At 41.3% G+C, this 10,849-nt stretch overlaps 1 long non-coding RNA gene across 1 annotated transcript; it reads left to right on the top strand.

Moving 5' to 3' along the window:
• Positions 1-716: 716 nt before the first annotated feature.
• LOC140636555 (uncharacterized) lies at positions 717-10,042 on the top strand. Its single transcript, XR_012033758.1, has 3 exons — positions 717-1,095; positions 5,865-6,013; positions 8,344-10,042. It is a non-coding gene; the product is annotated as an uncharacterized lncRNA (long non-coding RNA).
• Positions 10,043-10,849: the final 807 nt, after the last annotated feature.

The following is a 10,849-nucleotide window of genomic DNA, read 5'->3' as shown; positions in this document are numbered from 1 at the left end:
ACAAAATATGTTGCATCCAAGTTGATACCCAATGGTTTAATAACATTTAAGATGTTAAGAAATTAAGACACACCAGAGGTACAGCTCATGTGGCCATGCAAAATCTTTGTATGATGCTTGTTGCAACCCCAGCTTTGAGCAAGTAAACTTTGTACTTGTGGCAACTGCCATTTATTCGGCCTTGACATTAGGTAAGTAAATTATTTCAGTGCCAAAGGGATCTCTCGTCTAGGCTGGAGTAAGTGAATGTGTTTTCCCAATGGCTACGTTCCCAGAGAATTTTTGCAGGGACAGAATTTGGCTGATATCGATCGTGGAGAGAGGTAGGGGAGGCCATTTAGTACCTAAATTGGGGTTGCGCACCCATGCAGTTGGCAGGAGGTGAGAACTCTTTGGAAGGTGGCCCGACTGGTTTCAATGTGACAAAAGCATTCAAAATTCGACAGATGTTTATTGAACACCTACACCTGCAAAGCTTTGAGTCCTCTGGGGAATTAAAAAATGGTAAGTCAAGCCCCTGCCCTCACAGAGATTTCAGTCTACCCAACGAATCGACGGGGGGACCCTGAGAACTATAATACAGAGTGGCCCAGAGGGAGACTCCAGGGACGGATGGGTGAGGAGGAGCGGGCCCAGGAAGGTTCCCTGAAGGACAGGCTGGCCAGAGAGGCTGCAGGACGTTGGAGGGTGATTGTGACCCAGGCGGGCCCAAGAGAGAGAAGCGTGGGCAGCAGCGCAGCAGGGCACGGCAGGCCGGATTTGGGAAACTAGAAATAGCCTTTTTGAGCAAAACACAGAGAGCTGGGAAGTTCGAGTCCAGGCAGAGGTAACCGGGGAGGCCTGAACCACAGGTAGCGCGGGCAGGTGGAGGCCTGCGCTGGTGCACGCCACCAACCTTCGGGAGCCCCACGCCCAGCTCGGTGCCGGACAGTTTCATCGATGACACACGTGACCCCTGGCAGCCACAGGCCAAGAAGAGCCTGATCTCCAGCAGTTAGCTCGGCTGCTCTGGGCGGTGTCCGGCTCTGACTCGGGGCTAGTGACCCAGCCGAAGGATGCCAGGAAGAGTGCCGGGGACACAAACAGAAACAACCGGTAAGGGACCACCACCCCTTTACCGTCTTGCACCTCCGCGCAGATTTTTTTTTAATCAATTTTAAAAAATATTTTATTTATTTATTCATGAGAGACACACACAGAGAGAGGCAGAGACACAGGCAGAGAGAGAAGCAGGCTCCATGCAGGGAGCCCGGTGAAGGACTCGATCCCAGGACCCCGGGATCATGCCCTGAACCAAGGGCAGACGCTCAACCACTCAGCCACCCAGGCGTCCCCTCCACGGAGATTCTGAGAAGCCAGTTTGTGTTTTCAGGGGGCACATCTATAATACTGGAACAGGGCCACATGTTTCTATAAGGAAAGGCTGCCCACCCCCGCCCCAACCTGAGAAATTTAACAAAGACATAACCAAAGTAAGTTCTGAACCTGTTGGGTAACTAAGAGATCATCGACAAAAGGAAACCATAAATTTAAATTTTCATGGCATACGTATAATGGGGTTAATATTCTCCAGATGAAAATTTCTCCCTTTGCAGGTCTTCCTTTTTTTTTTTTTTCCCTGCTTGAATTTCAATTAGTCTCAACCTAATAAAGGCTTTTTATAGCCAACCAGAAACACTTGCGGTAATCAAAGGCTTTAAAGAACATAGTGCTACTATGCTGTAAGCATTCAGGGGATCCTTCATAAGCACAGTAAAACCCCGTGATAATGCACTCAGCAAAAGCAAGCATAATTTTAGATATAACACAGAATTGGCAACTGGCTCCTATTCTGGGCTGAGCGAGTGCCCGTTTGAGAACAGGACAGGGATAAGAGTCAGGGGTGGGGGTTAAAGTTCTATGGGGGGGTGGGGGGGATATAGGGGTCTTGGAGTGGACGCCAAGGTCATGAAGGTGAAGGAAAGGCATGCAGACTTGTTTCAGAAAAAGAGGGGAAGAGTGAGTCTCTGGTCCCCGGTATTCTCCAAGGTAAATCTCTGAATCTGGTCAACTACCTGGGACCTTTCTGGAATCCCTGATGCTATCCTGCTGCCTCTGGACTCAGAATTGTCCCCAACTATGTTTAAATTGGAGCCAACCACCACCACCAGGTGGCACCAAATCACAGCTTTGTCCGGATGAATTTAGCTATGGCAGCTGGACTCCCAGAATTCCTCACCAGCTAGCTCCACACTGGTCATTTTGTTGTTAACCTCACAAAACACCGTGACCTTACTTTCACATTTTTGAATTCTTTGGCTCTCACTTATCCAATTACAGTAGGGTTTTACTGAATTAATTCATGATAACCAATAATCAGGGCAGGTACTCTCTTGATAGACTACAGATCAAAGGAGACTACCTTAGACATTGTGCTGGTGTTTTACATACATTAGCTAATTTAATCCCCTCAGCAACCTATGACATTTGAGTAATATGAAACCACCACACCTATGGGCCAAAAGTTGTCAACTCTGGACATCTTCACATAGTTTAATCTGATAGTTATTATTAAAGTATTCCTTGAGTGCTGAGTTCTATATATACCTCATAGCTTGAGCTTATTAACTGCATTATTTTTTTTTAAGATTTTATTTATTCATCACACACACACACACACACACACACACACACAGAGGCAGAGACACAGGCAGAGAGAGAAGCAGGCTCCATGCAGGGAGCCCGATGCAGGACTCGATCCAAGGTCTCCAGGATCACACCCTAGGCTGAAGGCAGTGCTAAACCACTGAGCCACCCAGGCTGCCCTATTAACTGCATTATTAAAGAATTTCAGGGATCCCTGGGTGGCGCAGCGGTTTGGCGCCTGCCTTTGGCCCAGGGTGCGATCCTGAAGACCCGGATCGAATCCCACATCGGGCTCCCGGTGCATGGAGCCTGCTTCTCCCTCTGCCTATGTCTCTCCTCTCTCTCTCTCTCTGTGACTATCATAAATAAATAAAATAAAATTAAAAAAAAAAAAAGAATTTCAATAAGTTTATATGCCTGATCTATCAATTTCTGAAATGTGTGGCTAAAATATTTTAACTAAAAAAAAAAATAATAAAATAAAATAAAATAAAATATTTTAACTATAAGATTTATCCATTTTTCCCAGAATGTTTAAAAAGTTGTTTCTTTGTATATTTTGAGGTTGTATTGTTAGGTGCATACATGTTTTTGATGTTCATAGTTTCTTGCTTTATTCCTTTAATCAGCATATAACATCCTTCTTTGTCTCTTTTTTTTTCCAAATATTCTAAATTGTCAGCTATTAATTTTTTTTCTCTTTTTTCTTTTGGTTCACATTTTTTTCCATCTCTTATTTCAAACTTTTTGTGTCTTTTAAGTTTCTCTTTAGACAATTTATTATTGGATTTTACTTTTTAACCTAATCTGATTGTTTCTGTTTTTAAGATTTATTTATCTATTTGAGAGAGGGAGAAAGAGAGCGTGCAAACACAAGCAGGGGTGGGGGCAGAGAGGAAGGGGAGAGAATCTCTAAGCAGACTCTCTGCTGAGTGTGGAGCCTGACACAGGGCTTGATCCCAGGACACTGAGGTCACAACCTGAGCTGAAGTCAAGAGTTGGACACCTAATCGACTGAACTACCCAGGTGCCCCTCTAGGTCTATTTTTTAATTAGTCAATTTCATTTAAAAAAATTAATTCTAGTGAGTTAACGTACAGTGTTTGGTCAATTTAATTAATGTATATTATAATTCATTGCAATATAAGTACTTATTTCTGCCATTTTATTTTATTTTTTAAAGATTTTTTTAATTTATTTATTCTTGAGAGACAGAGAGAGAGAGAGGCAGAGACAGAGGCAGAGACAGAAGCAGGCCCCATGCAGGAAGCCCAATGCGGGACCCGATCCCAGGTCTCCAGGATCATGCCCTGGGCTGAAGGCAGATGTCCATCCGCTGAGCCACCCAGGCTCCCCTATTTCTGCCATTTTTTTTTTTTTTTTTTACGTTTTTATTTATTTATGATAGTCACAGAGAGAGAGAGAGAGAGAGGCAGAGACACAGGCAGAGGGAGAAGCAGGCTCCATGCCGGGAGCCTGACGTGGGATTCGATCCTGGGTCTCCAGGATCGCGCCCTGGGCCAAAGGCAGGCGCCAAACCGCTGCGCCACCCAGGGATCCCTATTTCTGCCATTTTATTCTACATTTTTCATTTACTACACATCTTATACTTGTTCCCCCCTCTTTTTTTTTTTTTAATTTAAAGATCTTTATTTATTTATTCATGAGAGACAGAGAGAGAGGCAGAGACATAAGCAGAGGGAGAAGCCAGGCTCCATGCCGGGAGCCTGATGTGGGACTCAATCCTGGACCTCCAGGATCATGCCCTGCGCGAAGGCAGATGCTCAACCACTGAGCCATCCAGGCATCCCTATTTCTCCCTTTCTGTATTTTTTTTAGAGCGGGAGGGAGAGACAGAGGGAAAGGAAGAGAGAGAAAGAGAGAGAGAGAGAGAGAGAGAAAATCTTAGGTAGGCTCCGTGCCCAGCACAGAGTCTGATATGGGGCTCAGTCTCGCAGCCCTGAGATCATGTCCTGAGCCAAAATCAAGAGTCAGACACTGAACTGCCTGAGCCACCCAACTGTCTCCTCTTTCTGTATTTTTTAAAAATCAAGGTATAAATACCTTAATATTATTGGTGTCAACATAATGATTAGATTTTTTTTTTTTTTAGATTTTTTTTTTTTTTTTTTTTAAGATTTTTTTTTGGGATGCCCGGGTGGCTCAGTGGTTGAGCATCTGACTTCGGCTCAAGGCATGAGCCTAAAGTCCTGGGATCGAGCCCTAAAGTCATCGGGCTCCTTGTGAGGAGCCTATTTCTCCCTCTGCCTATGTCTCTCTCTCTCTCTGTGTCTCTCATGAATAAATAAATAAAATCTTTAAAAGAAAAAAAAAAGGTTTTAAGTAATTTGTACATCCAACGTGGGGCTTGAGCTCACACCCCTGAGATCAAGAGTCACGTGCTCTTCCGATTGAGCCAGCCAGGCGTCCTGTGATTAGATATTTATGTATACAGTTAATCCTTGGAGAATGTTGGGGGTAGGGGCACTACCCATCACAGTTGAAAATCCATGTATAAATTTTGACTCCCCCAAAACTTAACTATTAATAGCCTCCTGCTGACTAGGAGCCTTACTGGTAACATAAACACCTGATTAGCACATATTTTATATGTTATATGTATTATATACTGTATTCTTACAATAAAGTAAGCTAGAGAAAAGAAAATCGTAACAAAAACACCAGTACTGTATTTATGGGAAGAGATATGCATATAAGTGGATGCACACAGTTCAAATCCGTGTTTGAATACAGGGGACAACTGTATTGCAAGCTGATCGCCACTGTAAGTTTAATTAACATCCATTATGACACATAGCTACAAAGTTTTTTCTTTCTTGTGATGAGAACTTTTAAGATTTATTCTTCTAGCAATTTCCAGATATGCAATACGATATTATTCACCAGTTTCCATGTTGTGCATTACACCCCCATGACATATTTATTTTATAACTGGAGGTCTGTACATTTGGACCTTCTTCACCCATCCTGCACCTCCCTTCCCACCCCTCACTCCCCCCCCACTCCCCCCCCACACCCACCCCACCCCCGGCAACCAGCAGTCTATTTTCTGTATCTAAGAGTTCCAGGTTTTGTTTTTTAACATTCCACATATAAGGGAGGTCATGCAGTATTTGTTTTTCTCCACAGATTTTTATTTTTCTGGCTTAAGTGTTGAGCATTTCAATCTGCCTGGAATCTGTTACTTCAAAGCTCATGTTCTCTTTGTTGCACCACAGCACGAATTAGAATATCAATGGAACCTTAGAAACTTCTCATCTACCCCATTGGATCTAAAACTGGAATATATGTGAGAATTACTTGGAAGCTTTTGAGAAATTGTTATTCCTGGACCTCACCTTCAGAGATTCTGGCTCCGGCTGTCTGGGTAAAGACCTGATGCTAATAACACAAGCCCCTGGTTTCGATGCAGGTGGTTCACATACCACATTGTGGGAATATTCTTACCATCAAGCCCCATAACTTTCCAAATGATAAGCTTTATGCTTGTCTTTGAACTTTAAATATTGGTTTTTAAAGATATACTCCTGTGTGTGTGTGGGGGGGGAATAAAGATACATGCCTGGGCAGGTTCTAATCATCTTTATCTAGATCTCTTTCACCTTATATTGTCTTATATGCCTAATAAAGTCTGTAGACCTACTTTAAAAAAATTTTATTTAAATCCTAGTATAGTTAATACACAGTTTAATATTAGTTTCAGGTATGGGACGCCTGGGTGGCTCAGCGATTGAGCATCTGCCTTTGGCTGGGGTGGGGGGGTGTGATCCCGGAGTTCCTGGATGAATCCCATGTCGCGCTCCCTGCATGGAGCCTGCTTCTCCTTCTGCCTGTGTCTCTGTCTCTCATGAATAAATAAACAAAATTTTAAAAAATAATTAGTTTCAGGTGTAAAATATAGTGATTCAATGCTTCCATACAACACCCTGTGCTCCTCACAAGTGCACTCCACAGTCCTCATCACCTATTTAACCCACGCCCCCACTCACCTCCCCTCTGGTAACCATGTTTGTTCTCTATGACTAAGAGCATGTTTCTTGAGGTACCCAAGTGGCTCAGTTGGTTAAGCACCTGCCTTTGGCTCAAGTCGTGGTCCTGGGGTCCTGGGATCGAGCCCCATGTCAGGCTCCCCACTCAGTGTAGAATCTGCTTCTCTGTCCCCCACCCTGAGCTCATGCTCTCTTGAATAAATAAAATATTTTTTTGAAAGATTTTATTTTATTCATTCATGAGAGAGAGAGAGAGAGAGAGAGGCAGAGACACAGGCAGAGGGAGAAGCAGGCTCCGTGCAGGGAGCCCGACGTGGGACTCGATCCTGGGTCTCCAGGGTCACGCCCTGGGCCAAAGGTGGAGCTAAACCACTGGGCCACCAGGACTGCCCAAATAAATAAAATCTTAAAAAAGAAATCTGTTTCTTGATTTGTCTTGCTCTTCTTTCTCTTTGCTCATTTGTTTCTTAAAATCCATGAGTGAAATCGTATGGTATTTGCCTTTGATTCATTTTGCTTAGCGTAATACTTTCTAGCTGCATCCATATTGTTGCAAATGGCAAGATTTCATTCTTTTTTATGGCTGAATAATATTCCATTGTAAAATATACATTTTCTTCCTTTTTTAAAAAAAGATTTATTTATTTATTTATGAGAGAGAGAGAGAGAGGCAGAGACACAAGCAGAGGGAGAAGCAGGATCCATGCCTGGGGCCTGATGTGGGACTCGATCCCAGGACTCCAGGATCATGCCCTGGGCCAAAGGCAGGCGCCAAACCGCTGATCGACCCAGGGATCCCCAATATACATCTTCTTTATCCATTCAGCAATCAATGGATACTTGGGCAGTTGCCATAATATGGCTGTTGTAGATAATGCTACTATAAACATAACGGTGCATGTACCCCTTTAAATTAGTATTTTTGTATTCTCTGGGTAAATACTCAGTAGGGCAATTGGATTGTAGGGTCGTTCTATTTTTAACTTTTCATGGCAACTCCAGACTGTTTTTCAGAGTGGCTGCACCAGTTTGCCTTCCCACTAATAGTGCAAGAGGTTTCTGTTTTCTCCACATCATCACCAACACCTGTTGTTCCTTGTGCTGTTGATTTTAGCCACTCTGACAGCTGTGAGGTGGTATCTCATTGTAGTTTTGATTTGCATTTCCCTGATGATAAGTGATGTTTAACATCTTTTCTTGTGTCTGTTGGCCATCTGTATGTCTTCTTTGTCTAGACTTACTTTCATAATCTGTATTCTTCTAATTAGAATTTGCAATCCACTGCTCCTTTACTATCTATTTGACTTGCTGTGTTATCATTATAAAAACATACATATTTCCTTTATTGACCATTTACTGTCAACCTCTATAATGGATGCAGTCAAGGGCATTTGGGCACTCAGCCATTTTACTAATAAGCACGACTGTCTTCATTTTTTTAAGAAAGCAAGAAGAAATTTGGGGGAATTTGCCTGATATCCCATCCAATGGAGAAGATAGTACTTGAACCCAGATCTGTGTATTCTATTTGTTATAGCCCATTGCCTGGTCACTCTGGTCATTTTTGTAGCAAAGACAGTTTTCTGCACCCAGTAACACTTAATGATCAGGGGGAAGAAAAGCATAAATTAATCCTGGTCTCTTCTCTCTCTCTCTCTTTTTTTTTTTTTTTTTTTGGGTCTCTTCTCTCTTATTCATGATTTCCAAGTCAGGGGAATCACAATCTGGTAAAACAAAAAAGAAGCAAAGAGGACTGTTTGGGAAAACACAATTTTGGAGACAAAGCAGAAAGAAGAGCCTATGTCACACACAGTGAGCTTCTTCGTCTGAACAGCTACTGTTGCAGGTCATCGAAGTGACAGGTCCCATTATGTGAAAATGTCCATCACAAGCTAGGAGTACTTTCATTTTGCACTCTTTAATTTTCATTTTTCTGATTAATTCAATACAAATTTTAAGCATACAAAAATGTAAAATGTACTATTGGTACCATTTTCTACTTCCTGTACTCAGTTTTATAATGCCGATGTTAAACATAATAGAGCAAGCAACTATATGTAATTGTAGAAATTATTGCTAGGAATTTGCATATGAAATACACACCTTTTACTGCCTCTAGTTGGCATTGTTAACTAGGTTATAAATAGTACAGCTGACACACTGCAAACAGAAAGCGCTTTTTGATGGGCACATACTATGAATGGAAGAAGTGTTCAAACACAATGTTTAAGTTGGAAAGCTTTCATTAGAACTAGCCAAGGGGGAAAATGGTTTATTTCCTAATCATAGCCTTGTTTAAGAATCCAATCATATAGAAAGATTTATGGTAAAGCTTTCTAAAAACAGATATTTATGCTACTACTTAGGTAAACAAGTGATACATCCAGTCTATAAACATATTTTAATAGTGTTGATGGGCACTTTTAAGAAAATTGAGCTGTTCCCTTTGGATTAAATAATTTCTTACTGTGTATATATGGAGAGGCAGAGGAAGTAATAGGACTAAGAAAAAGATTGGAGAGCCATTTATATCTATACCACTCTTGAAGATAAAGCTCATACTAGGGCATTTTGCTGAAATCATCTACTAGAATTTGAAATTTTAAAACTTTTTGAAAAGCTCTAACCATTGAGACAGAGAAAAAAGATGCCATTCATTTTGACTGACCATAAAAATTAAATTAATAGGATGGTATTTTTGCTGATGTTTTATTTTGCTTAAGGGCAGAAAATTCAACACTCACTATGAGGGCTGTTTCAACCATTACAAGGTGTAGGTACAAAGACTAGTGATGCCTTTTGTAAATGACAAACCTAACATTTGCAGACATATTTTTATGGACTGTAATAATTCCGTTTTCTAAAGTTTTATTTTGTTTTGTTGTGGCGGTAAAGCAACTATGACACAAAATTTTGATGTTGAACAGTATACTCATCCAGATAACAGGAAAGGTGAGGGGGCCAGGGACAAAATTTTCTTCCTACACATTTGTTTTTAGGCATCTATATTTGCCTTAGTGCCTTGATACCATGGTGATAGCTTAGCAACAGCTAGATACAAATTAAAGTAATCTGTCATGCCAGCTTCTGGTCATAAAAAGTTGGTAGGTAGAGTACTGGGAAGAAAAATATAGATGCTTAGGTGTTAATAGTTTAGTCAAAAAGAGATTTGCTCTCTTTACTGCCTGCTCTTACCTATCTTTCCATTATATATATAAAGAGATGAGAATCAAAAAAAAAAAAAAATCCAAACCCCAGTGTTATAACTGGTAAGATAAAATTTAAATCTTTCTTTTTTATAGAAGGGTCACAGCCCCTCTCTCTTTAAGTTTTTATTTATTCATTTGACAGAGAGCGCACACATGCACGCAAGAGAGCACAAGCAAAAAAAAAAAAAAAAAAAAAAAGAGAGCACAAGCAAGGGGAGCAGCAGAGAAAGAGGGAGAAGCAGATTCCCCCACTGGGATCATGACCTGAGCCTGAGGCAGAGGCTCAACCGCTGAGCCACCCGGGCATCCAGGTTCTGGTATTTTAATAGCGGCTGCCTGGTGTGCTGTGTTAAGGATTCTGAGGTTCTGTAGGTAAAGCGGCTGTGAATACTTATCCGGGTGGGAGGGAGACTAGGGGTAAAAAGACTTGTTAAGTGGAATGTAGGATGTGCAAGGAAAGGAGGGTGAGCCCAAAGCACCCAATAGAAATTACATTTATTTTAAGTCTTACATTTTATTTTATGTATTTAAAGTAAGCTCTATGACCAACTTGGGGTTTGAACTCAGGACCCTGAGATTAAGAGTTGTATGTTTACCAACTGAGCTGGTTGGCACCTCTTAAGTCTTACATTTTTTAAGATTTTATTTATTTATTCATGAGAGACAGAGAGAGAGAGAGAGGCAGAGACACAGGCAGAGGGAGAAGCAGGCTCCATGCTGGGACCCCAATGTGGAACTCGATCCCGGGACTCCAGGATCATGTGCTAAGCCGAAGGCAGATGCTTAACCACTGAGCCACCCAGGCATCCCAAGTCTTACATTTTATATTAAAATAAATATTTAAAAAAGCTTACATTTAATTCCATTTTATATATATATAAATATGTATATATATGTATATATATAATTAATTAATTCTATAATGTATATATATTATAGAGGGGTCACAGCCCCTCTCTAAATTTTTTTTCTAAGTTTTTATTTATTCATTTGACAGAGAGAGGG

The sequence above is a fragment of the Canis lupus genome, chromosome 7 (assembly GCF_048164855.1).
Source record: "Canis lupus baileyi chromosome 7, mCanLup2.hap1, whole genome shotgun sequence".
Classification (NCBI taxonomy): domain Eukaryota; kingdom Metazoa; phylum Chordata; class Mammalia; order Carnivora; family Canidae; genus Canis; species Canis lupus.
This window is presented reverse-complemented; position numbering and strand designations above follow the sequence as displayed.